We start from the raw sequence: 551 nt of genomic DNA, 5'->3' as shown, positions 1-551 counted from the left end.
TGTACTTATGATTCAATCCACCCTTCACTACCCTTTACAGTACCTTCCTATAGTGCTACATGATCTTGGATGTCTAGCACATTTATTTAGCTTTTTACCATTATCCATTAACCATAATGATAATAAGAATAGTGATGATAATTATAATGATAATAGTAAGGATAATAATGATGGTATTGATAATAATAGTAATAGATAAATAAGAACAAAAATAATGATAACGAATGTAAGAACGATATGACAATAATAATGCTTTTGTTACTAATAAGAAAAGGATAATGTTGATTATAACGATGATAGTAACAATAAGAAAGAGGATTTATCATAATAACAACAATTATGAAAAATAATAAAAGAAAATATAACAAAGATTTTACAATATATAATTGTGCTCTAACCATAATAATATGAGTAATCAAATCAACATTAATACAGATTATGCATATGTGATTGAAAACAATAATCTCTCTCTCTCTTCTCCCCCTCTCCTCTCTTCAATCTCCTCTCTCTCTCTCTCAATGCAAGTATAATTCACGGATTCTCTCGCCTGT

Source organism: Penaeus vannamei, chromosome 31 (assembly GCF_042767895.1).
Source record: "Penaeus vannamei isolate JL-2024 chromosome 31, ASM4276789v1, whole genome shotgun sequence".
NCBI classification, from domain to species: Eukaryota; Metazoa; Arthropoda; class Malacostraca; order Decapoda; family Penaeidae; genus Penaeus; species Penaeus vannamei.
Note: the sequence above shows the minus strand (reverse complement) of the source record.